The sequence below is a fragment of the Condylura cristata genome, unplaced genomic scaffold (assembly GCF_000260355.1).
Source record: "Condylura cristata isolate star-nosed mole 26May11 unplaced genomic scaffold, ConCri1.0 scaffold00004, whole genome shotgun sequence".
Classification (NCBI taxonomy): domain Eukaryota; kingdom Metazoa; phylum Chordata; class Mammalia; order Eulipotyphla; family Talpidae; genus Condylura; species Condylura cristata.
In genome coordinates, this window is record NW_004567105.1 from 25,674,662 (window position 1) to 25,701,598 (window position 26,937).

General features: G+C 34.0%; 1 protein-coding gene across 3 annotated transcripts in view; it reads right to left on the bottom strand.

Moving 5' to 3' along the window:
- The window catches only part of SYT1 (synaptotagmin I), a 451,270-nt gene that overhangs the window by 352,102 nt on the left and 72,231 nt on the right, over positions 1–26,937 (bottom strand). For all 3 annotated transcript variants that reach the window (XM_012720263.1, XM_004675861.2, XM_012720262.1), the window contains exon 2: positions 11,329–11,444. The gene's annotated coding sequence lies outside the window, so the exon portion shown is untranslated. The remainder of the gene's footprint in view (positions 1–11,328; positions 11,445–26,937) is intronic.

The window sequence follows — 26,937 nt, forward strand, 5'->3', positions numbered from 1 at the left end:
AAGATTCTCCTAAGACCACTTAAGTGTGCTGTGTTTCAATAAATCATCCCTCCACAAGCTTGTCAGAGAAGGTCTGTCCCTTGCCATTGAGTTTGTCTTTCATTCCAGTGAGATGAGTTGGTGCATGCATACCATATTTTCTTCAATATTGCTTTAATAAAGAAGTGGGATAGCTGCTTGTATAACTAGAACATGTTGCTGTTATTTCGTGTTTTCCTTTATTACATTTTCAGAATCAAAGGAGATAAGCATTACACCAGACACTGTTATCAATATCAAGGAGACACACACAGAAGATCTGTGAACAAAATGAAATTTGACATGTCAATAGGAGACAGATTGCTATAGGGAAGTACTAGATAATTAAATTTTAAAAAGAACCTATATTTTGGACTTCTCAAAATAGTACCGCATGATATGGCAGGCACAGATAAGAATATATACTCAAAAGCACACGCAGATACCAATTCATACTGTATTGTTTTTTGAAATAATGGAACAAACAGAGCAAGTAACTATGCGGAAGTGTAAATCAGATAATCATGATTTAAATGCCGGTGGGTTGCTGGAATTGTAGTTTTAAAAATCATGAACAAAATGGGAACAAGACAGTAGTGGTAAATATAATTTACTACATTACTTATTTACTTACCTTCCATCAGAGACTATAACCTTTTCGAGGACAGAATCCTCTGTTTTTTATTTGCTTTGGGCACATTTTTGAGATATGGAAGATTCTCTGTGATTGAATGAACAGTAGCATTTATTAAAGCTATTCACAGAGGTTGCCGTTGGCTGGCTACATTCACAGACCACCTAACACATCCACATCCACAAATTCGTGTTCAGATATTATCCAAACATCTCTCTACCAAGTACACAAACCTAGAAACTCACTCTCTGCAAGTCAGTTCTTTCCATCCTCCTGCAAGATTTTTAAGCTCTTTGTTTAATATTTCCGATTGCCCTGTTTCATCTTCCTTAGTAGGTCTATCCCCACCTTCTTAGACTAAATCTCTGTTTATTACCGATTTTGTTGTTTCCAGCACGATCCCTGGATCGGATATGCTTGTATCTTGAGTTTTCCTCTTTCTCAGAAATCTTTGTTGTTCTCCATCTCATTAATCTCAGACATTCTTGTTTTCGTTTATTTCACTTCAGATACTACGTACTATCTCCAGAAAGACTGTGAAACACTCAGGTATTGATCATACTTTATCCAATTCAGTTCCTGTTACTTAGAAAATGTATCTCAGACAACTTAAACAACCCTTCTTTAGATGGGATAATATGTCACATTATTTTTTGAAAAAGGGTATTGAGTTGGTAAACAAGAAAACAATGTTTTGTCAGTGGGCAAATGGAGGAGTTGATGGAGATACTTGTAATTATTTATATATTCTGTCCCTTTAAAACCAAAGGTACATTTTTCACAAGAAAAAAATTTGCTTGGATCTTGGTTCGTGGGATGATTACAAAAACATGGCATAAAACTGCAGGTCATTGTTATGTCATTTCATCACTAAATTAATATATAGTGGATAATTAAGAAGCTACAAATATAAAAATCTACATGAACATAAAATTGTATGGAATATTTTAGTGATTATCTTGGCTTACATTTAGTACTCATACTTGGACCAGTTACTATGGTTAGGGAACCACTGTTATGTACTTTTATTTGTTCTACATTTTTGAAGTAGCAAATGTAGATTAGAAAGAGAAAAATCCCGGAAAGAAAGGAGATCTATGTCATAAATAGTGGATTTATAAGGTGTCAATTCTACATGTCATTGAATTCCCCAGTCAGAAAAAAAAAAATTCTAGCCAATGTCATTTAAGAAAACAACACCAACAATTACAAAATTTAACTGTCATATGAATTACTATAGATGATGTAGGCCAGTAACATACAATGTCTCGTTTAGGGAAGAGTAGATGAACTTGACTGAGCAGCTGTGATGTAGCACATGCTGTCATAGTGCTGGGGGCCCATGGCGAAGAAAACGAAGTCTGTGACCTAAATGAGTGTGCGGAGGAAAGATTGTGTAGATCTAAACTAAAATATTAGGTTAGTGATAACTTTGATGCAGTAAAAACTAGTGATTTAATTATGCATCAAATGTGGTGTGATATAGCTGCTCCAGCTAAGATGCAAGGGAAGCCGATCTAAAAAATGACATCTAAGCCAAGACCTGCAAAATGAAAACTAGTGAGTCCTGTGAAGATCTAAGAGATATTCCAGGTAGAACAGTCAGGGTAAGGGCTAAATCCGTGAAGCATTTCAAGGATGAAAAAATAAGACTCATGAAGGTAAAATGACTATTTACCCTGATTCGTTACATTTAAATCAGAGTTTGATGCATTATTAAGGTAGAGTAGGCTGTGCTTTTCTCTAATCTAACATAAAAATATCAATTTACCAGAAATCATGGGTGTGTGTGTATGTGTAATTTTTTTAGTGAAGAAAGATAATCCTCATAATAGTCAACTTGAATTTGTTATTTTTTTTTAATACTTACAAAAACAACCACTTTTCAGATGATACTTAGGTCAGGTGAATACATGATTTTTTCCCCTCAGTGGCTATCTGAAATGGATATTATAGATGGTGATGTTATTTTGAGTATCCAATGGCTATAATTTTGGTGTCATTTTATTGTCCTGTAGCAGGCATAGATCTCTACTTTCCCAAAATAGCCTGGGATTTTCATTAATGATGGGACTTTATAAGAAATGACTCAGACTAGCTTTAACAAATTTTGGTTATTTTCCCCTCTCTTATTCCTCATCAACAGATAGTATATGGCCTACTTTCAAAATGTGCCTAGTATCTTATACTGTCACAAACTATATTAAAACTACTAGTCTCTGATAGCTTCCTTACCTCCATTTCTGCAATAACTTGCTATTGGTCTCTACCTGTACTTTTGACTTGTACTTTTGTACTTTCAAAATAGTAAATCTCTTATTAAAAGTCCTCCATTGACATTTTTTCCTTACGTGGAAAGTCCAAACTTTCTACCATTTCCTACAAGGTCACCCACATTTCTACCTAACTCAAATTTATTTTCCAAGTATGCGCCTTCTTTCATTTTGTGGTTTTTTTAAGTTTTTTTTTTAATTAATTAATTTATGCATATAGAACTGGGGTACAGGCCAGAGGTTCAGGGGCGGTGAGAGGATTCACCAGAGACAGAATGGGGAGCAGAACAGGCAGATTAACTAAGTACACTGCTGAGGGGAGCAGTGGGCAGGTCCGGAGAGGTCTGCTGCACCATGTGCGTCACCTCTGGGGCGGGAATCGAACTAGCACTGAAGCGGCTGCAGCCAGCCTACAGTGCTGTGTCCTAACCCGCTGCACTACCAGGGAAGGCTCCATTTTGTGATTTTTTTTTTTTAACTGTTCTAGTAGTTATTGGGTATTCTTGTTTGCTCTACCTTTTCTTTTCCAGGAAACATTATCAAGATTCTCTCCATCACATTCTTCTTGGCTTTATGTAAACTCACAGTCTCAATAAATTATCACATGATGCATATATAAAAAATATTTTAAATTAGCACATATCTTTCATACATTTTTTCATGTATACCTTGCTACTTATTTCCCCAGTTGAATTAAAGCTCCATGATGGCAGAAATTTGGCCACTCTTAGTCACTGCTGTATTGCCTAGCATCAGCCCCAATGCCTAACTTTGTACATGTCCAAAAATAACTGTTGGATGATTGAAACAATAAGTGACTGATTAGATGATGGTGTCAACAAGCCTAACTTCTTGACTACATAGAAGAATATTCAGAATAATAGATTTTAGATGAATAAAAAGATTGTAGTAAAAGGCAAAACATTCCTCTATAACTTTATCACATTTTTTTCTAGATACAATAGCTCGCAGGCTGGGTCTTGTTGAGGAAATTCACATCTATGTTCATGAGACATTGACCTGGAGCTTTGTTTTCTGATAGAGTATTTGTCAAGTGTGAGCATTAAGGGATTGCTGGCTTCTTAGAATAATTTAGGAAGTACTGCCTCTGCTTCAGTCTTCTGGAAGAGACTGTAGATAATTGGTATATTTAAAAATATTTGGCAATATTCACTAATGAGCTTATTTGGATCTGGTGAGGCTGGCATTTTAGAATTCATTTTATACATTTAAGATACAAAGTGAAAATCCAATAGTATCTAGATAGGCAGAGTATTCTGGACTTCAGTAAACTTTTATATTCCAATAGAGACAGATAGCAGGGGCAGGTCAGGTATAGTCTCATAAATTCTAGGAAGGTCTTTATATACTTGTCTGAGATAAGGATATGGCTAAATGTTATAATAAGAGATGATTAAAACAATGAGCCTATATTCACTGATCCAGTATGAAACTTTGCATTCCTTGCCTTTTTTTTTATCTTTGTTTTTCATTGAGGTATAACTGATAGATAACATTAGCTTCACATATATATATATATATATATAAGTGTATATATATGATTTAAAAATTATATACATTGCAAATGATCACCACAAAGTCTAATTAACATACTTTCCCATATATAGTTACCAAAATTTTAAATACTTTGAAACAGTCTGATGTTTTGGGAATAGTGTCTGATGTCTTTTGCTAAATATGTCACACCGTGAGTCCATTAGCCTCAGCGTCTCCTCCCTATATGACTCATGCATCTCCTTCTCTAGGCAAATAGCATGCTAGAAAAAAATAAAAATAAACTTAATGCCATTTTGTTTGAAAAGGATGCAAACATTGGAAAGAAACTACTTAGAAAGGCTGGCTTCTACATTTGCACTAGTCGTAGTGACAGAATGCCTTCTGGGTTTGGTGAGGAACACTTCCAGATGCATACACCAGCCTTGGGAGAGAGTTCCATAAGCATATTAAAATATTTTACACAACTGCAGCATTTCTTAAAGCCAAGGTGAACACAGGGAAATATATGATTAAATCAGAGAAACATTTCAGTAAATTAACTTTACTTTTTTTTTTAATTTTAGTATTTCTCCACTCTGCAATGTGACTATTTTTTTTAAAAAAATGTAGGAAACTTTGGGGCATTTATCCACCCATACTCAGAAACTGACAATGCTGATGGAATTTTTAGAAAGAAAAAAAGATACGTATCTAATCCTTCATGTGTGTGGACAACCAGTCATCACAATCCAGAATTCTATTATAGAAAGCCATATAAACAGATTTATATTCTCTTTCACAAACTAAATTTCAGTGTGTGTATTGAATAAATGGATGACATTTTCCACAAGCTAAAAAGATGTTTCAGGGTATAAATGAAAAGGCTTTTTTAAAATGTGAAAAATGTAACTGTTGCCAAATTAAGAGAGATCTTAATTTATTTATAAACAACACTTGTTAGAGGTAACCAAATGAACATCATTCTGCTATGTAGATACAATTGTTAACATATATGTTTAAATTTTACCTTTTGAATATTAGTAGGCAAAGGAATTTTTCAGTCACAGCATTAGTGAGCTAAAACTTTGTTAGCTAAAATATGTTGCAATCATGAATCTTTTTCATTAGAGGAATAAAAAGCTACCAACTAAAAAAAAAGGAAAACAATAAATTTATTTATACTACTCTACATTGTAAGGTATCAGAGATCTATAAACTAAATACTACCCTAGAAATAGATAAAAAAGATTGTTTGATAGCAATATATGTTCATCTTTATGATAAACATTACTCATAATGTCAAACAGAGAGCTGTTTCTTTCAGTAGAAAAACACAAACTTTAATTTGGGTTGAATCCTCTTGCCTATAAGGTGGGAACATCATGAGTATTCACAACATAATGAAATCATACAAGACAGGTGAATATTACATACCAGGAGAGAAGGCAGAATGGCATGTAATGTCTAAAGCTATGCATACTTTTTTCTTCCTTTCCCCAATATACCTTTTTTTTTTAAACCCTGTAACCTTACTGAATTTATGTGTTCTGTGTTTTTTTTGTTTGTTTTTTTTAAAGGGCTTCCTTTTTTTTTTTTTCATGGTTTTTTTTTTTTTTTTTTTTTTTTTTTTTTTTTTTAAAGATTTATTTATTTGTGCATACAGAACTGCGGTACAGGCCAGAGGCTCAGGGGTGGTGAGAGGCTTCACCAGAGACAGAGTGGGGAGCAGAACAGGCAGATGGACGAAGTACACTGCTGAGGGGAGCAGCAGGCGGGTCAGGAGAGGTCTGCGGCGCCATGTGGTCACCTCCGGGGCAGGCGGGAATCGAACTCATGCGGAAGTGGCTTTAGCTTCTCAGTGCTGTGCTTTAACCCGCTGCGCCACCAGGGAGGGCCTGCATGGTCATATTTCAAAGATAGCATTGTTTATATATTTAATTTTTTTTACTTTTATAAAAGGGAGGTTACTGGTAAGTTAAAGGAAATAAGTGTAAATTTTCCTATTTGGATGGTAAAAATTGGAGGGATTTGTTTTTTTGTTTTTTTTTTTTAATGAGTGATGAACTCAGTTTAGTCATATCCTGAAAAATGCCTTTTTTTCAGTCTTGGAAATACAGTTGATATAAGTATTGAAGTTGAGTTTGCTATTTTCCTATTATATATAAAATTATTATTTCCATTATCAGTATATTTTAGTTAATGAGACATCTGTTATCTTTCCTTGCATTTTTTATGCTATTTATTCTCTGTGATAGATTTTTAAGATCTTTGTATTGTCTTTGAAATTTTGAGAACTTTTTAAAATGTGAATCTGTGTCTGAATTTTTATCTATCTGGTTTTGTGGTTGGGAAAAAAATACTCTATATGGTATTTTTTTCCTGAAGTATGAAAAAAAAATCAGCCAGTATCTTGCAGTTCATCTGGAGTTCCTATTAGATATTGTTGCACTTTCTCATTTTATTATTCTATTAACTTTATATATCTTAGTATACTGTGCTCATTCTGAAAAAAAAAATCATCAGATATAAGTTAGTATATTAATATTCTATTAGGTCATTTATATTTTCTACAGAAAGCTTTCATTGAAGTTTTTTAAATTTGAAAACTATTTTTCCGTGTTTCAAATGGTTATTTTCAAAATCTATTTATTTTTACTTCTTACTTTTGGTTTCTGTTTTGTCCATTTTCCTTTGTACTTATTTTAAAAATGGTTATTTTATATTTTTTTGTATTACACTATGAAAATTTTAGAATTCTATCCTGATTGTGATGTTCACTCATTCTTTGTCATACTGGATTACGCTTGTATGAGGCTTTATTAGTCATTCAGTTAAAAATTTAATTTTTTTCTAATGGGCCTTCTGTGTCCTGGTTCAGACATGTATCTACTAATTTATATAAGTTACATTTTACAAAATGCATACATGGTGAACAGGATGAGATTAAGTCCTTAGTTATATATGCCTAGGCCTATTGTGTTGACTTGTCACAGTAGAGCAATCTTGTTTATTTCATGTAGGTTCCTGGTCAAACTATTTGCTTGGGGGTACAATTTTCTTATTGCTTCACCAAGGAGAAAGCAGTTCTCCTGGGGTCCACAGTTTATGTGAAATTTTAATTTCAGCTCTCTAACTTGTTTCTACCCAATCTCTAACTATTAGAGATTTGTTTAGGGACTGTCCTATCCATGACATCAGTTCTTTTTCTCCTCTGCCTTAGAGTTCTCCTTCCTTTGTTACCCTTGGGTTTTCAGTTTTTCACTTGTTGCTAATCAAGATATTTGGAAATGTTTATGATATATATTTTAATGTGTACATGAATGGGAGTTAGAGACTGCCTCATCACAATCAAAATTGTTGATATGCAATTAATTGGTCTTTGAAATTTGACAATATTAAGAAGGATGGCTATTCAGAATTTATTACTGTAGGACCTAAAGTAATTGTTTGTCTGCCCTCATATCCCCTTCTAGTAGAACTTCTTACTGGGATCTTCAAAATATTTTTCCATTTATTTTGTGCATTTCTACCTGCTTCACATCTAGTATCTTCAACTAAGTCATTTCCTTTCAATACCACAATTCTCAAAAGTGCATTGTTCTTATACTGACTTTTATTGAATTTAAATGAGTAGTACAACTTAATCTGTATGCAAGTGATTTTTTGAGACAGACAGAATAACAGAGCAATAGATTTATTTGGATGTATCCTAGAATAGGACACTTAGTCACTGAAAAATATAATTAAGAAAAATCACAGGATCAGAAATTAAGCCTTTTAAAGTCTCAGTTAGGAGGGAGTTGCCTCCATAATGGACATAGTGCAGTTGCCCTAACATTGCTTAAGTCTAGTTATATGGATTAGATTTCTCAAGCAATTCAGCTATATCTAATATGTAAATTTATGCATTTCCTTGTACTTTCCATTTCATGTCCTCTTCCATTAAAATGCATTTCCATGTCCTTTCCATTTCAGAAAATGGAAAGCCTTAACAGAGTTAAATAAGTGGATCAATTTGATTTTAGTGCATGGTTGACAAGAGTAAGAATCAATAAGATTAAAATAAGTAAGACCATCGGTTACAAAAAACTTGGGGATAAAAACATATAGAAAAATAGAATACTTACTGGTTGACTGATAAAGTTAATGGGCCTGAATACTCTGCCTTACCTCTAAAGTAAAATCTCTATGACAACAGGAGCCTAAACACAGGATTTGAAAGAGTTGTTGCATAGGATGTGTTTAACAAAACTTTTGCAGAGTAAATTATTTAAAAAAAAAAAAAACACTGAGCTTAGACTACAGGATGGACAAGATTTGCTTTGTCAAGGGAGCGAGTAGGTGACAGGGAATATTGATTAGAAACCTAAGTGTAGGGGGCATCAAACAAGTTTACATGTGGAGATAACTAGTAATAGAGTATCAGTCAGGCAAATTTGTTTTTAATTTTTTTATTAAGTATTGTTTTACATCTGTTAATATTTTGGTCATCATTTCTCTCCCACCACCAAAGCACACAGGTCCTCTATCACATCTGTTGTGCTCTCGACTTCTTCCTTCTCATCCACTCCCATTTTAGATATAGTCTGGGAATTGTGAAAGTGCCCAGGAAAAAAGGGAAACAAACGCATTTGGGAAATTCACAAGTGCAAAGCATAGCTCTAAATCCAGGTTGTCTTAATAGCTTTTGAACAAGAACTAGTTTGACTTAATTCAATGTAAGAATTGACTATTCCTCTAGTCAGACCCTTCTTTGCTGTCAACACTGCATTTGTTTCTTAAAAATTAAAGGAAAAAGGGATGGTTTCACATTGAAAATCCGTTTCACTACTTTCTTCAATGAAAAATTCCTGAGTGAAATTTTCAAAGGAATTTTAAGAACTGTCATGATGACTTTTCCTGACCTAACCCAAAATAGTAATAGAGATTCTAGAAACTTTCCTTGTACACATTTTAGGGAAAATTGAAATTAAGAAAGAATTAAGGGTCCTTTTTCCAGTATGACTTTTAACTTTTTTCTTCTTATACAGAACATCAGCCTGCTAGTGAACTTTAGAACAAATCAAGAGATGCTATATAGTTAGGATATATAATTTAAAAACTTTGTGAAAATGAAGATCCAAATGTGAAAATAATAATTTTAGAAATCATGAATTTAACACTTATTAAAATTACAGAGACCATTTGTTATTTGCAACTATGGGAATTTTTAACTTATTAGATTTAAGATATCCACAACATCCATACTAGAGAATTTACTATTTCAAAGTACCAAAGTCTCACATGAAAAGAGAAATAAACATTCTGAGATCCATTTTAAAGTCTTAGGAAATATAAATACATATGAAAATCAAAATTTAATTTCAAAATTTAAACTTGTGCTGTTATATGTGTCTATAATTTTATAGTGTTTTCCTCTCAACTGCTATTTTCCTTTTCACGTGTGAACTGGTAGATCTTCTGTGTTGGAATGCATAATTATCTGATAGACACATTTAAAATGCTAGCTCTAGAGCCCACTCCCAAAGATTCTGATTTAAATAAGTCTGGCATGGAACTTAGCAAGAGCTATTTTTGTATCTTGGCTTAAGGGCACATTTTGAGATGTTTCTCAAAATATTTGCTGAATAAAAGATGAAATTATTCCTAAAGCTTCAGAGTGGAAGTGAACTAAATGGAAATATTTTAAAAACTTTAAAAAATGGTAAGAACGGTACTGCCAGAACCTGGGAACATACCATTCATTATCAATTAATCCAATGGCCATTAAACATTAGTGCTATCACAGTTGTTTCCTAGGGGATTTTTGGGAACCATTTAGTTTTCTTTAATAATCCATGTTAAAAAAAAATTAGAAAATGAAAAAAAAATCAATAACACAGGCAATACTTTATTGTACTATGCTACATGGTAGATTGGAAAAACTGAAATAGTTTATTTCTAAGAGGTTGATGACTACAACACAATCAAAGCTTATGGTCACATTTATATAAAAATCTTGGTGTATTTATAGGATTATATGAGTAATTTTAGAAACATAACAGTTCTTCAAGGTGAAAATAGTAATAGACTCTTTCAAACAGACTCACTCTGTAACATTATTTTTCCCCTAATAAAGAGAAATAATGTGGAAGTCAATTCCTTCCTTAGAAATCCTACACTTCAGAAACATGGGACTTCAAAATAATAATTAGCAAGCTAATTTAATCACCACCAATTTATTTCATGAATTGTGTTTATGTCTAGTGAAAGTTATGTTAGAAATGACTTAGACCAAAGAAGCAATTTGATTGGTTAATGAAGAGTCTGAGAGTGATAATTGAATTTGATGGAATTCATTAGCTAAGACAGTGAAGCAGCTACTTTACATATGTAATACTCACAATGTGATGTATGGACTTCATTGTTAAATTAGGTTTCTATGTAGGAATAAGACCTAATAGGACACAAAGAAACACCAGCCTGAGACAAACGGTGCTGCTGCTCTTACCCTTTAGCCAATATTCTTGCTAAAATATCATCTGTACAGTGAGGCACAAGGCTCAGAGGCAGCTGCTGTGGCATATTCTTTTAGAATGCAAGGCTGCTCAAGATCATCGACAGATAATGAACCATGACAAGTTTGAATTTGATGAAGTACAAAATAAAAGTGGGAGAAAGCAAAACTTATAGAAGAGGCCAGTGTACCATCAAGTAAATTAGTGCTTCAAGGACATCAATACTAGTAATAACAATATTACCTTTGATATCATAAAACCTTTTTTTTAAGAGATACAGTCCTCCAGTCATCCACACAAATACTCCCTTCCACATCACTGTGCATTTGCGTATGTGTTCAAATACCTATGTGGAATAGTGGGGAAGGGCGGATCATCAAATCTATCAAAAATTTTATATTCCAAATACCTTAGAGTTGAGCTGCAATTTCCACAATGAAGCAATAAGCAAATGAGCTGTCTTTCGATTTGAATCTGACGTTTTTTCACTCAAACGCTTGCTAGTTCTTGGTTTCCTGTTTGTCCCTAGAGAGAGAGAAAAGAGTAGAAATAATCCATGAAAAGGCTGGCTTGTCACTCAGCACTTGCCTTTACTCGTGACTGAGTCTATAGACTTCTGCTTAGGTAGCCCATTTATTATTCACACTCTGCTTTCGCTTCCTCAATTCCTGGTTGTGCTAGGTGCTCCAGGCTAAGAACCAATAGGTATGAATTATGCTGACATTAAAGAATTCTGGAAGAATGTTCCACTAAAATGAGTTTTTCCTATTTCTTCTGTCATGTACTGTATAGCGGATCGGTCTATAGAGGAGAAATAGCATGAGCTGCCACAGAAGGCACCCAGTGGAATTATCAACCACAGGGAATTATCTCTAAGCAATTCACACTTTGTTTTGCTAACAAGACTCCTTGTTAGGATACTTGAGTGCCATCCGTCTTTGCAACGTTCCCCCACCTTTCAGCATTATTGAAAAGCTAACTGAGTCTATTTTGATTTGTGAATCTCTTTGTAAGCAACAGCAGCTGCAGCAGTACTAATAAAAAGGAAAGGCATTGCTATTTACCTAGGAAGGATGTTTAAATACTACAATACAAAAATATCTGTGTTGTGGACAGGCTCCATCAAATATGTTAAGTTTCCTTCCTCCTTTGCTTCCTTTGTCTTTTCTTCCTCTCCCCTTTTCTATCCATTATTATTATTTTTTCTTCTTCAATTATTTCTGCCTTCCTTAGCACCCTGTTGCATTTACTTACTGGTTAATGTAGAATAACCCACTCTCTCCTACTTGAGGTTTTAAAATAATGATTTTAGAATGTGAAATCTCAAAACAGAGTAAAGTAGGGTGATCCTTTCACAAGTATAGAAATAGAGGTAAGGAGCTGTGGAGTTATCAGCTGAGTCCTGTAGTTGCAATTAAGACAGGAGGCTTTGCAGATTTCAGTGACTCTGATACCAATCAGACAATTCTACTCTCTTTACTGTTTGGTTTTCAATTCTCTAGTGGAAGTTAACATGGCAACACCCTGTTATTTGACGATTCAAGTTTTCCTACTACAACACAAATGAATACACAATCCCCTGCAGTTCTCATTATATTCCGAATAGAATTTTATAGTTCCTCTGCAGTTATAAAGGAGTCCTATTTGTCAGCTAATGCATCTGTTCCCCATCATTCTGGAATAAATCCACGTCGGAAAATCTGAGAGTTTACCAGGTTTGGGAAAACCTCAGTTCCAGGTTTAAAGGAACAGATGCTACAGAAGAGAGTGTCATTCCCTGAGTGGCTACTGAGCTCCATTTTGCCCTGCGCTGTTAGACAAGGGATGGTTAAATCTTGTCTGTTTCCATTTAGAAAATTAATATGTTATCTGTCATTCATTAAATGATTATTAATTGAGTATATGTTGCAGACCTTTTTATTGCCAGGTTTTATAGATTAAGAAGATTAAAAGATAGTTTTATGTTTCTAAAAGAGAGAGACAGATACAGAAATAGAATACTACTGTAAAGTGATAAATGACCAGTGGAGATTTAGGATATGTTAAGCCATGAAAAAGGATTCTTCTATTTGTGAAGGAAGTAGAAGATGTCAGTACAGTGTTTACATGCATATCTGTGTACCCTTTAAATGTGACTTGAGGTTATAAAGGGAAGCCTGAAGCTATTGCTATCTAGAATTATTTAATGGTTTACATAATGACAATCTTTTTTTTTTTTTCAATAGTGATTTCAAGCGCAAATTAGTTGTTCCCTCCAGGAAGCATTTAAAACCTCTTTCCCATGGCTACATGTCTCGGAAAGTATCTGATTCCTCAGAGAGTACATCCACCAGAGTCATTTTCTACACGATGGAGAAAATACATGAGTTGTTAATATACACCCATTCTGGAAGCCAAACAGCAAAGATTAAAAAGCATCTGTCATTGGGACTGTGAGTCTACACACAAGCAGTAGACTTCCAGCAAAGAATAGGACAGGAACATTTTGTAACTTAGATTTGAAAACATAAGAACTGAACTCGAATCATTTGCTCATTTACAGGTTGTGAAAGGATATTAACAACTCTCAGAAAGAGCCTACTATGCTGTCTGTTACATAAAACCATGTTTTGTAATTCAAACTTATTTTTTGATGGAAATCCATGTTGAATTCTCTGAGAAACAATTTTCTAAATGCATAAGGTGCGAGACACTGAAATTTCATTAGCCAAAAAAAAAAAAAAAGACCTGCTTTCAGCACCACCTCCTCTTATCTGACAAGGTTTGCAAACTATCAAAAGAAATAATGAATACATACACACAAAAAACAGTTATTACATAATGTAAGCCACAATAAGTTAGCAAAAGGACAGAAAAACATGCTAGGGAAAAGAGATCAATGATATAGTCTCCAAAGTTGCCATGCATGCAGAAATCACTTTGAAATTTGTTGGATTTAGAGAGTAAAAGGTTTCCTTCCATGGTAAGGCAATGTGTATGTGAGGTCCCAAGGCAGAAAGGACTTTTATGTGCTTGAGAAACAACAAAAGCAAGGTCAATATGGCTGAAAAATAGATGGGCATTAGGGCCAGGGGTGGGCAGGAATTTTCTCCTGCTTAGGGTTCTAGGTAAAGGACCAAGAGAAAGCACTGAAGGACCCTTGGGTTACTCTTGGAATAATGAATCAGGTGGTAAAATTCATAGTGGTCTTTAGAAAGTTTTTTTCTCTCTTATCAGGAATAAAATTGATCTTCTTGATTAAAAAGTCAATCTTCTCCCTTCCTGTCTGATACTGGTTGATTTTTGTTGTTGTTGTTATAATTAATGCTCTATTATTCTTCATAGTACCTACCATGTTTTTCTGCTAACACTACTATTCTTATTCAGAAATTTTTTAGTATCTGATTTTTTCCCCTTGGCTTCCTGATATCTGTATGGGGCCTAGGTATCATTTGGTATAGAATAATAGTTCCACAAATACATCTTGAATGTATAAATGAATGGGCGATTTTGGAAATTATAGCATATTAGAATAACACTGTGCTTCTACCACATTTGTCTTTAGAATGACAGGTTGATAAAAAAAAAACATATTAATGAAAGCAATCTGGTTAATTTGTGAAACAACTAAATGCCCAAAGACAGATTAGTGGGTTAGGAAGATGTATTATAAATGCAAAATGGAGTAATACTCAGCTGCAAAAAATTAAACTTTTGTGACAATAAAATGGAGAATGCTGAGCAAGAGAAGTCAGAAGGAGAAAGACAAATACTGCACGGTGCTGCTTATATGTGGAATCTAGAAAAACAAAAGAAAGGGTCAGACAAAAACAAACCCTACAATTCTGACTAAAATTGAAGCCTCCAGAAGGGGAGAGGAAGGTGAGGGGGAGGCACAGTGGGCTAAATTGGAGGACAGTGGATATATTGGTGGTTGAGGTGTGGCCACATACACTTGAGGGGTGTGATTCTAGACCTCTGAATCAGACAGAGTGTTTTAACCAATGTTACACATTAAATAAAAATAAAACACCCACCAACATTGTCAAGCAAATGCACATAAAAGAAGAAGTTAACCTGGTAGAAAAACTATTTAGTTCTAACCAATGTACTGCTTTTAGACTGTAAATTTAGTCAAGTGAGAGACAGTCATTTTTGAGCAAATTCTTTATTATCAGTTTAGAAATGGGTATTAATGTAGGCTCTGACACCTTGTATTTGACAGAGGTTCTTAAAGATATGTGTATATATATGGCCATATATATGCCATAAACCAAGTTGCTGTACATTAAAATATACTTTTCTGACACAGGTACGGGTTCATAAAAATTCAGAAGTCTAATGCTATTTCCACAGAGTGGGATATTTAATTTATCAATAGTTATCTATCTATTCTATCTATACACACACACACACACACACACACACACACACACACTATTATTTTGGGGGATTAGATATACATTTTATAATATACCAATTAGTTTATATAATTTGGAGAAATGTGCTTAAGAAATGATTTTCCAAGAAAAACTGCCAAAGGTTATTTGCTTATGGTGCCTTTAAATTCAACTTATATGTGTTCATTTTTCTTTTTTGATACAATTTTTAAATGGCTAATTTGAATATTACCTTAATGTAAAATAACTTATAGCTGTCAGTATAAGTTAGAAGAGTCAGTGAACTCTGATAAAGAAAATATTAATTTATGATAAATTACCACAGGTTTTGACCTAATGGGCAAGCAGATCAGAAAGAAAGTACCAGAAAATGGCAAAAATATATTATTAGAATACTCTAATAATTACATTGGAATATTTCATGTTTGAAGATACCCCATAGGCTACTGTATAAGAAACATCTTGGTTCAAATGTGCAAAGTCAAAAAGTGGGGGATAAAGAAGTAGATCTATGCTTTTACTTGCACTATTCTATTTAGGGCAAAATATTTTCAAAATATTGTAAAAACACAGAATGCAAAAATATTTGGGGAATTACCTAGTTCTTGGCTTTATTATATATGATAAGGCCTATCATGCCAATAACTGTTCCAACCCTGGAAGAATATATAAAACTTAGTGCATTTATAAATGTGTACATTTTCATCAGCTATCCAAAGGGACCAATGAGTCTCCTCCTAGAAAAATGTATAGTAATGGAAGTTCCTTTGCCCAAGGTCTCACAGCTTATTAGTAGTATAGTTGAAGTTAACATTCATGCTTTTTAGGTCTTAGCCCAGCAAGTAATAAGTGCCTTTTTCATCATAGTCTTCATACTTCCTGCTATAATACATGGTCCAAATGAAACAGCATAGCTCTTACTTCCCCCTAGAAATATGATGGTAATGCAGCATGACACAGAAAAATAAATTCTTATTTTATTACTAAGATTTGTTGGAGTAATTTTTTAGCAGAAAGGAAGAAATCCTTTACTACATTTATTGCTGTAAGACAAAAGCCAGAAACATCATATATATATATATATTTCTTTATGAATTGTGAGAAAAAAAGTGAATTAGAAGAGCTTGGTTCTCCTTTCTGATTTCATTCATGAACAATGCATTTTTTATGTGCAAATTCTCAGAATAGAATAGTAGGGTGAAGTTTAAATAGCATTTTTGTTCAAATGTCTTAAATTTCACTATTCCTTTGACAATGAGGAGAAATGAATATACCTATTTTCTCTTTTGTAAACTTATTTCAAGTTTGAATTTAAAAGAGATTTGGACTTCTTTATAGATTTAGAGAAGAAATGTCATGTAGACATTTTCTAAAACTGGCCATCTTGCACATGAGTTATTGACCAATGTTATGAGCTATACACATGATCTTTATACGCACACCCTCCCACACACACACTTTTTATATATATAGAAAGAGAGAGCGAGAGATGAATAGATAGAAATTCAGCATATTACTTATGCTTTTAAGAGATCAAAAACACCAACTGAAGCCCAAATCAACTCCTGGTCTATAGATCTTGGTTTACAAATTCTCACTATTTTTCCCCACCCTGTGGCTAGTTTGCAAACTGGTTTACTTTGCTCCTCTTTAAAATTTTCTACATTGTCTTATACATACCAATTTAATTTTTAGCAATTTGACTTCCCCATTCATGTTCCTAAAGTCATCATCTACTTTCTGATAGTCAAATCACATACCTAATTCGGTCATGAAACATGACTGTATATCAGTACAAACAGTTTTGGTTGTCTACTTCTGTGTTGGTTATGTTCTGTATTTGTATTTACTTTTCCTTTATCATGCCCATGTATAGCTCCTCCTCAAAGTCTTATCCTCATATGTTTTTGTTTATCTGTTTTCCCATGTACCCCAGTCATTTCAAATGCTTTACCACGTTGATTACTCTTCTCGCCATCATCAGTGCTTGCCTCTTTAGTAGACCTCCTAGGACACTAAGCCTGCAAACTTTGTATGAATTGTTAATAGCTTTTTGTTATGTTTCTTAGTTTGATAACTGATAAGTAAACTTGGATTCATCTTTGACTCTACCTAGCTTGTGCTCTGCCAAGTGATTAAGTGCCCATAAATTATTGATGCATTCCCTGAAATGTCCCTTGTATTCTTTTCCTTTTATTCTATCAGTCCACTGACTATCCCAAGCCCTTATCGTGTTATTTGCTTGATGTGCTTTCGCTTCATAACTGATATCTTCTACTTAATATCCTGCCACTTCAATCCAAGCTCCACAATGTTCTGCCCTCTGGCCTTGCTCTCTTTACAATACCCATGCACTTTGTATTGCTATTAAGTCTCTCTCTTCTTCCATACTGCATGTGATTGCATATATGTGGGGTTTCACAATATGATTGTTAATTCCTTAAATGCAGAAATGTTATCTCTGTCTCATTTATATCCTCCATAGTGTCACATTGCCCACTGTGGACATTTAATTGCTAAACTGAGCATAAGCTATGTGAGAAAAAATCTTCAGAAAATGTCATTATTGTGCTAGGCTAAGATGCCACTCTCTACTCTGACTCTGTGATTGTCCCTAGTAGTTTATGTGTACATAGTAGCTAATACTTTGCTTACTACCCTTACAATTTAATTTTGGACAGAGAATTATTTGATAATATGCTAGAAAAACTAAAGAGAGCAGAACACTGACTTGACTGAATACTTACGTTATTTCACTTAAATTTGCCTCAATTCTTATTTCTAAAACAGTGATTTTATGAAAATTAACTCTGTGTGTTTTATATTTGTTAAAAGAATCCTGAAAAAGTAGGTACTTTATTCAATGACATATAAAGTATATCATAGGGAATTAATTCATATTTACCATTGGTTTTGAATCATGGTTAAGGCTCTGTAGAGAGATAGGTGATTTACCTTTTCAATGTTTTTCTTCTGAAACAAGTGATATGAGTGAAATGCTTAAAATATGGTATCATAGGAAAATATTTTCCTATGATTTCCAGAAAAAATCAATTGGCAAGTATGGGAAGAAAGGCTAATCATACTTAGAGTTAGACATATTTGAAGTAGAATTGTGAGTTAAACACGCACTAGCTCTGAAATAAAAAAAAAAATTAAACTTTAGAGTTTTTCATCCTTAAAATGGTGATGATTATGGCAGTGTTAGAGTTATTTGAATATAAATGAAGTTTGTCCAAGTAATGATGAAGTTATATAAACACTTAGTGTTCAGTAAATACTGGTGCCTTCCTGCTATCCTGTCTTTTAAGAAAACATAAAGTAGACATTGTCAAGAAAAATGAACATTGAATTGATAGAGGGCATTTTGAATTAATTTAATCAAGAATATTTGATAATAGGTAGTAGGAAACATGGCTTCTGTTCATTATATGGTTTACTCAAGTGTCAACTCCAGGACTGGGTGTCTATTGACAATACTTAAAGGTGTAAGGTGTAATGTTTAATTTACCAAGTGATCCTTTTAAAGAGATTAGATATTGGTAGGACTAGATGTAGTCTAGGGGGGAACTTGTGGCTTAGAATTAAATATCTATTATTTAATATGCTAGTAGGGTGCTAAGAAGAAGGATTGTAGATTATATGCTTCAGTAGCACAGGGGTCATGCCTTTTTGACTAGTATCATGTCTCCTAGGGCTTATAGTGCCTGCACAATCAGTCATAAAAGCAATGACAGCAGCAGCAAATCTAATAGAATACTTTATTATGTGTCAGTTTCTATTCCAAGAATTTTACAAATGTAGTTCATTTACCTCATACAATCCTAGGTTTTTTTTTCTCTCTCTCAAGTAACTTGCCTAAGATTACATAACCAGTGAGTGAAGCTAAGATTTGCACCCAACCTTTCTGGCTTCAACTACTCCCACCAATATGCAAAACTAAAGAACAAAGTTGGATGCTGAGGCAAGTTTTGAGATTGTTCATATGTAAGTAAAAACAAAAAGAGAAAATAGTTGAAATCTCCCAGCACATATAGAGTAAGAAGAAAAAAAAATGGCTGAGTGTCCTTAGGGAACACCAAGATGTAATACTCTCAAGTATCAGCCAAAGAAGGAAAGTGCTGTTTTGGAGGACAAAGTAGACGCTTTTAAAAGCATGATAAAACCAAGTAAATTACGTATTAAAACCCTCTCCTGAAAGATACAGAGAAAAGCTATAGAGTGAGAAATGGAATAAGATATGATGATGTGTGGTAACAGATAGAAAATACACAGACTCCTGCTTTTGTGGGGCGATTCTAATTGCTCAAAGGACATTAATGTGGGTCACTCAGGAAAACTAGCATTTTCACAAACTAAAAAAGAAAGATCCTTCTAAGGCTTAAATTATCCCTCACTGTTTAATTCCTATCTTTAAGTCAGACAGGAAAAATTCCTCAAGGTGTTGTGAAAGTAATAAACAGAGGGAGATAAAAGTAAACAGTAAAATCTTGAAAAATTCAACAGTATCATAATGTATTAGAAGATAAATGATTCCTCAACCTTCTAAAATCTATGCAGTATGTAAAATCACTTTCCACCGGAACATCTCAGAATGTACTGGTAGTAGTCATTAATCAACAAACGTTGGTAGTATTCACATCAATATTTTAAAATGATATAAAGTTTCAACATTCATTTGGTCTTGATCACCTTGTTAAACATAAAGCTCACAGATTTCTCTTTCTATCTGCTTTGTACTTTAAATATAGAAGCAAATTCAGCAGATTCTGGGATCAATGAGAAATCCTTAGAAAGAAAATTTATTTTCTCTGTTTCACCAGCCTTATGGCATTGAATTTTTTGCTTGATGTGTTGGCTAAAGTATCAACTTTAAGACAGTTTCTAATAGTGGTTGTTGTACTGATCACCTATCGGCTACACGGAATAGTTGTCCATGGAGGAAAGTAAAGGAAATTGCCTTATGCGGTGATTATACTACTAATTTTAGTACCCCCTAAAGTGTTGAGGAGTTATTCTCATGTGGCATGAGGTATTGTAAACTCTATATCTTGCATTAATTTATTTAAGCTTTATAATAACCCCAGAAGATAATTCCTACATAGGACCCATTCAAAACTAACATAATTGGAATAATTCCCTAAATTAGAAGAGAGAGTCATACATTTGTCTAGACTATTCATATTACAGTTCAAAAGTTGAAAGCAAAACCACATGAAGCTGGTGTACCTTTAAGATAAAAGCATGGGAGAAAATCTCTGCAACAATATGAACTCACAATCTGATATTTTTACCTCAATACAGTTTTGCCATAGGAAATTAGGGGACATTAAAGAACACTACAGTAATGTGATACTGAATTTGTCCTCTGGTCAGTTCTGAGCAACATACAAGTGAGAAGGCTTTACTATTAGGTTACATCAGGTACTTAATAAGTACATGATTATGTAGTTACCAAACACTGACACAGAAACAGAAAACAAACTGAAAGGATGATCAGTTTCTCTAAGTACTAAGTGTCCTTCTGCCTAAATAACTTTCAAGTTACCATTAGTATTTGTCAGTATTGCTTATAACTGCTTCATCATTTATCTTGCATGACAACTGCTTGTGATCTAGAGAAAGAACAGATTGCTTCTGGAGACACAGTAGCCAATAAAATATCTCCATTGGACAAAAGAGATAACAAGCCTCTGCAAGGACATGAGGGCAGTATATTTGGTCAGCATGAACTTACAGAAATCTTAGACTACTAGAATAAGAACTGCTATGTACGTTTGAGACAAAAATGTAAGCCAACAGTAACAACATAGTAAACAGTCCTTGCAGTGTGCATTTTGAGTATAGAAATACACTACTTCAGAGAGGTAGAATGACAATATATGTATCTTTGAAGAAACCTTGACAATTAATGGGTGACAGATTCCTACCCAACTATGAAAAATGGAATTTCTGTAGTTTTATATTGCTTTCTGCCTCTTAGGTACTATGTGGACCATCATTAGGTTAAAAGATAGTATTGTAGTTGTGGTAAAAACAAATATTTACAAGTATTTAATACTGTTAATTAGTAGGCTATTCGTTTACTAATTTAAGTAGCTCATTTGAAATTCTTCAAAAGTAATTCCTCATTCCAGTTCACAACTCCCAGAAGTCATCCCTAGCCACAGTGATCTAAGTGACAATCATTTCTATGTGCCCCAGAGCACCACAATCCCCTGTTAATGTGACACAGATATTACTACTGCACATTAATACCTTTACTTGCTGGTCTTTTCCAATATAATGTGATATCTCAGTACAGAGAACATGTCAACACAGGTGTCCATTTTACAACACAGCTCACTGAATGGTTTCATTGGTTGACAGAGAAACTGACTGGATAGATGAATAGGTGAGAAAAATTAATAAAAGATAGTATTTCTAATTTACTAAATTACTAAACATACTTATTTTTCAATCTAGAAATGACCACTATCTTTCTAGATAGTTGTGTTTATTTAAATTATAGCATAAAATATTTTTTTTAAATTCTCTGTAATACTTGTTAAGAGAAAAATTGGAAAGGTTAAAGAAATATGAAAGAATTTGAATAGGATAAAAAGATGACCGTTAGTATGTTTTCTGGGAATTCTGCTAAAGTTACCATACTTTTTTTGACTACCATATTAGTAGGCAGTAAAAAATATATATGAAAAAAAATTTTTTTAACTGTGAGTTCATATGGCATTTGTAAACCATCTGCAGTGAAGTTCTTCCCAAATCTGATTTTATATGTTTTTTTAAATCACCAGCAGTATTATTTCTTGAATCTAATAGCTTACACTCTTTTAGAACTACATTCTCCTGAAACAGAGTTAATTCATGCAGTCCCTGATCATGGCAAGACATTCAAATGAGCTTACATTTCCAAAGAACGTGAACGAATTTCCAACTGTTATCTCACTTTTCCACTGTTATCTCATTTTTCCACTGAGTTTCTCCCTAGCTTCTATAGTTAGCACTGCTGCTGTGTTTTTATTCACTTTAAACAGGGCATTTAAAACCCAGCAACATTCTGTGATGGGTACACATTTTGTTAACAAACCCTAAGGTCTGTTAATCTGTTTGTGTAATAAAAAGTACAACCTATAAACTTGAGAGTTACTTTAGTTCATCCCGATTTATTCTATTTAACTCTGTCTTGCATTTATACAGATTAGTCTTTCTAGTAGAGTACAGCCTTATTTAAAGTAGCAGTAGCAATTAATATAAATGTGTTTGTGGGAACATTTGTGTACAGAATGATTAAGGAAAATCTGAGACACAATGAAATCAGTATTTTTATGTAAGGAAGTTTTTCATTACAGTGACTTTTTTAAAAGAAAAAGTTTATTAGGAAAAGGGGAAAGAAAAAGAGTCACCTACAGAGTCACAGAGGGGCAGGAGAGTTACAGATTAGTTACCTTCATGTAAGATTACAACTAATAATTAAGAAAACACTGAAATATTTCATTTCATGTCAAATATAGTTTGATTTGTTCAGTCAAAATTTTCTGGTTGACTCAATACACTGAAACATTGCTTGAGTTTCACAAAGTATAGGTCAAAATAGTACATATCTGTGTTTATAAAAAAACAAAGCAACTGTAGTAACTGAAAAATTGAAACAGGGTTATAGTCAGCATGTATGAATATTACATACATACAGAAAATGCTACGGCTCTGTAATTTTGTCTCAACTGACATTAGTATTTATGCAAATGTGAAAAGCATTCAAAATATAACACAAAAATGAGGTAAAATATAGTATACTTTATTTAAATTTTAGAACGAATAAAATCCATCACTAGGAGGACCGATGGCTAATACTTTAGAAGATCTTTGGTATGTCTAATTATATATAGTAAAGACAAGGTTAAAATCAAAGCAGTGAAGAAGGCAAAGTAGTGACATATTTCTGTGTTTGCGTTTGTGAAGTAAAAGAAGAGACTTGAGGTGTCTCTTGATTCTTTGGATTCTATCTAACAGCCCTTGTGTGCCATGTTTCTGTTGTACTTTGGAAGCACTACCAATGCTTCAGAAGGATACTGTCTTTATTAAAGGATTCTTGGGAGAGGGGGTAAGCTTTTGTCTTTCTTTGTGAAGAAGGTTGTTACAAATAAAAGTTCTCAAGGATGACTTTATTTTGACTTCAAAAGACAAGCAAAAGGCATAGAATTTTCATTTGCAGAAACACAATATCTAATTTTAATTCTACGCACCTATTGGTTGTGTAGCCATAAGCAAATTCAATTTTTCTGTGTTTTTTTAGTCACAAAATACAATTATTAAAGTCATAGAGCTGTTATCTTTACTGAAATATTAAGCTCACATGTGGGAGAGTAAGAAAATAGGAGAGTCTGCTCTATGCAAAACACATTTAAATTTAAAAACATACATTTTAGATCTTTCTCCCAATAATGAAATTACAATGACATATTCTATGTCAAGTTGACAAGTCATAAACTTAGTAGGAGTTTTTCCATTGATTTCCCTCAACTTCTAGCATTTGCAACACCTGTCTCCCTGGCCTCGTGGTAGAATGGAAACCTGAGGATAAGAGTCTATGTTCACACTGCTAGACATGTTCTTCACTGATCTGGGTCTCTTACTGGCTTTTTCACTTTCGAGTTATGTGTGTGGCTGAAATGGATTCTCAGATGTATCCAAAGACCTTTAAGAGAAAGGAGACCTACTATGATGACTGAACCTAAGAGGGAAAATATTATATTGTTAAAAAAAAAAAAGGAAAGGAGACCTACCATATGGTTGAGCAGAAATGGTGAACTCCACTGAGGACAGAGGCAAGCCATACACATACACAGATAGAAGAAATAAGGACACAGTTACATGTAAAGTTTGGTATGGATTTCAGATTAACTTTGTAATTCTGTTTCTTATGTAAGACACCATCCAAAGACGATGGCTTATCAAGGAAATATAGTATAATCCTAAGAAGAAATGTCATATATTGCTAATGAGATAATTATCCCATACAAAGTGTGAACTTTTATTTTACTTGTTTTTTTTTTTTTCTTTTCTTTCCCCTGTAACTATTAATTGGATTACAGGGTGATTCTGATAAAGAACACACAGGTGATCAATCTGAAATCATATTTAACATGTATTAGAAAATGCCAATGACTGTGCTCTGTAATCATGTAAGTCTTCAATATCTTAACTTCTAGGCTTCTAACCACTGGACTTGAACTGTAATTGTCATATCATCAGTGCTTTTGTTCCATAAAATTTTCTAATCAGAATAATGTAGAAATAACTAAATGAACTGACATTTTTATTCATTAACATTAGATTCTCAACACATGGTGGCTGAAGGAACAACTTTTATTTTCAGGACTGCACTAATTTTGAAGGTACTGCTATGAAAAAAAGAATTGTCAATAAGCAGATGGCACTCAACAGGGTAAACACAGTTCAAAGAAATATAAGAGATTACAAAAACAGGTTGCCTATTTGCATAACACTCGAAGTCATTGCTGTAGTGCTATCAATGCTGGATAATGCTTACTTGGATAGGTAATAAATAACCAGCTTTTAAAATAGTGTTTTATTGCTAAACCAAAATAAACAAACAAAAAAAATAATTCTTACTAAACTTTAATCATAGTGAAAAATTATTTTCTTCATCAAAAATCAAGCAGGGCTCACCATAAAAGGCCACTATTGAGAGAATGATAATCTATAATGCTTAGCATAATCCCTCCCAGGTCCTTTCATGCTGTCACAAATGGCAACAGCTTTGTTGTAGCTGAGTAATATTCCATTTTATATATACACTTTTATCTAATACACACCTCTCTCCTCAGGCACTTTGGTTGTTTCCATAACTGGCTATTGTAAATAGTCACATAGGATATCATTACTTTTAAAATCAAAAGCAAAGAGACGATAGTCTAAGTAGAATTTTCCAGAATTAAAATAAATTCGTGGATTCAGTTAGAAAAGGGAGTAAAGAAAAATTGGGAATAACTGGGTTCGGGAAAACCAAAGCTGCACTCCAGCATGGCTCCATCTCAGCTGAGTCAGCTCAGGAGGTCAGTGAAGCAGGTATAAAGTCGTTCTCACACTTTTTTCCCTAATCTAAGTAAGCTAACAGTTACATGATAGACTAGTCACTAGAGGAATGTTGGGTTGCAGGTAATAAACTATCTCATTAACTTATGGTTTAGTGGAAAACTTTTTGGTTTTACATAGTTATGTGTGACAGAAAACTCAAACTGATACATCATAGTTACCTTAACTGAATATTTCCTTGAATGGGATAATACCCTTGGGAAGTTTAGCTCCAAAAGGGGCACAGGTGACAACTTTCCCTCCAGGTTTTAGGAAAACCTGGTCTGGGACTTAATAGATTGTGGGTTTTTACTGGGAAATAAAATGACACTTACTTGTGGAGCCCTGTACACCCAGGGGGCTGAGAAACCTCCTCAGAATTGATGACTCAGTGGGTCTGAATGGGTGTGTCAAGGTTTTATATCTCATGAAACAGTACTCTAGGACAACCTAAAAGGGTCCTCTTTTTTCCTTTAAAAAAACAAAAACACACAGCACCTTGACTGAGCGTGATCCCTTACCAGCTCCATACATCGTGTATCTATACCACATCTATCTTGATCCAGTCATTGATTATATTTTATTAATTATTTATTTATTTATTTTGGCATTTGGATTGCCTCCATAGCTTACTTCTTGTGGATAGTGCTGAAATAAACACAGGGGTGCAGGTATCCTTAATATGTTTTTGTGAGCTTTGGGTAGATTCCTGAGAGTGGAATTGCTGGGTCATATAGAAGCTCCATTTTCAGTGGTTTGAGGAAAAAAAATACCAGGAGGCGGGGTGGATTCACTTATTGGAGAAATTTTTAATAAGAGACATTGCAGGGGAGGGAATATTGTTTTTACACAAGGGATTGTGGTGAATGTTCATGGGTGAATTGGTGGGCTATTGTGTGTGTACTACCCACCTGAGAGGAGAAAGCATGCATTGCTTTGCTTTTTCCCCCTCCTCTGTTGACCATAGATGACTGCCTGGATCACTGTAGAGTAGTGGAAAGATACACTTCTGTAAGTAACAATGGCTTTTGAAGTAATGGAAAGATACACTTCTGTAAGTAACAATGGCTTTTGAATGTGCTGCTGAATTTGGTTCCATGCTCATGGAACCAAAAAAAAAATTCAATAGAATGCAGCTTTATTGCAAATTACAATCTTGAGGTATCTTCGGCTTACAACACTATGTGTAGGGCTATATAGGTTCACTACTTCCACATCTATCTCCAAGCCTTTACTATAGTTCATGCCCCCTTTGCTCTCTACACCCCCCCAAGCCTTTACTATAGTTCATGCCCCCTTTGCTCTCTACACCCCCCCAAGCCTTTACTATAGTTCATGCCCCCTTTGCTCTCTACACCCCCCCCCCCAATTCATTGCGGCATCTTAGTGGTTATGTACCCGATTTTGTGATTTATAGCCTGAAAGTAGAACTGGAGGGTTAGTGAAGTACTGTGACTACATTAAGCTGATTAGATACAGGTTGGTCCTAAAAGGCAGGTCCGGCCAATCTTATTCTCATTGCATCACTTTCTATCAACTTAAAA